The following is a 1842-nucleotide window of genomic DNA, read 5'->3' on the forward strand; positions in this document are numbered from 1 at the left end:
TAATAAAGTCTGACTTCACAAGTGTGTACTCATGTATGCACTAGCAAGTGTATGAGGTACTCTGTTCCCATAGGGCTAGAGACTTCTGAGACAAGCACAAGGTGAGGCTAGAGACCTGTGAGGCTAGTCAATGGTGAAGCTAGAGAACTGTGAGTCTAGAGACCTGTGAGGCTTGCCAATGTTGAGGCTAGAGAACTGTGAGTCTAGAGACCTGTGAGGCTTGCCAATGGTAAGGCTAGAGAACTGTGAGTCTAGAGACCTGTGAGGCTTGCCAATGTTGAGGCTAGAGAACTGTGATTCTAGAGAACCAGTGAGGCTTGCCAATGTTGAGGCTAGAGAACTGTGAGTCTAGAGACCTGTGAGGCTTGCCAATGGTAAGGCTAGAGAACTGTGAGTCTAGAGACCAGTGAGGCTTGCCAATGTTGAGGCTAGAGAACTGTGAGTCTAGAGACCAGTGAGGCTTGCCAATGTTGAGGCTAGAGAACTGTGAGTCTAGAGACCAGTGAGGCTTGCCAATGTTGAGGCTAGAGAAATGTGAGTTTAGAGACAGTACTAGGAGTACAGGTCAGTTCTCCTTTGTGAATCCAAGTCAGACTCTAACTTTCTATATATTCTATTCTGTTTATATTTAGGAGGTCATGAGTCCTTGGACCACACCTTAGGACTGCCAGGCCCAGATGACTCATAGTTGTCTCTATCCAAAGTCATCCTGGTTGTGTTAAAGATTCCAGCTGAAGCTTCTCTCACCCCTCCTGATTGTCCCTGTCCTTGTCCACCTGGTCATACAGCTGACTTAGATTCTGTTTGTGGACTTTGGTCACAGCCCACATGCATTTATTCATTATTATAATCGTGTTGTCGGAACAGCTGGAAGAGGACTGGCCACCCCACCGAGGTTGAGGTTTCTTCCTAAGTTCCGACCTACTATGGAGTTAACTGCGAGGCTAGAGACCTGTGAGTCTGGAGAATCTGTGATTCTGATTCTGTGAGCGACATGCTACATCTGAGGAAACACACCTAGTGCCACACTGCATGTCATTTACAGCTGCTTCGCGTCCCGTTTCAGTCACTCGACAGATACTCTCTCTTTCAGGGCCTAGTGAGTGCATTCATTTTCACACAGACCCTCCATGGGAATCAAACCCATGGTCTACCGACTGAACCGCACTGGCCTGCATTAGCTCTGAGGTAGACATGTACTGCAAAGCACTGCTCTATAATTTAGACAGAGTTGGTCTGTAGACGAACAAGATGGAGCACTGCCCCGCGAAGCAACGGCTGTACCACAGACAGAGTGACCAGCAGAATCATTGTGTGGTTCGTCATCCTCTGAAGTCTGAAAACTGTTCCTGGGGCTGGAGAGAGGGTCACCCTCTGAGGGCTGCACTGGTACCACACCGGCCGTCCAGAACGGGCTTTCTGAAAGCCTTTCAAAGTCTTCATCAGTGCTTTATCTTGTCTGGCACAAGGGAACGAATCGAATGGCTGCATCGATGCACACCCCACCCACCTGGCACTCACAGCTGGCCAGGCCAAATGGCCACAGTGAGAAAATTATTCGTTGAAGCATTTGAACCGTGGGTTGTCAGAGGCTGATGATGATGCCACGTCGGAGCTCCTTTGGGCCGGGCCCATTGTCTGAGTCTTACCGACACTATTATCATCTTCAAACCAACCGTCAGGGACGCCATTCCTCGCCATTCAGGAGCAATTGGGGTCGGCCCAGGGAGAGCGGACCCAAAGTGGTCTGTGATATGATGACTTCTTTGAGAGGGAAAAGATGTCATTAGTGCCGTTAGTGAAAGCCGAGCGCCTCGTGCACTCCTCACCTCGTTCGGTTAT

Source organism: Esox lucius, chromosome 19 (genome assembly GCF_011004845.1).
Source record: "Esox lucius isolate fEsoLuc1 chromosome 19, fEsoLuc1.pri, whole genome shotgun sequence".
NCBI lineage: Eukaryota > Metazoa > Chordata > Actinopteri > Esociformes > Esocidae > Esox > Esox lucius.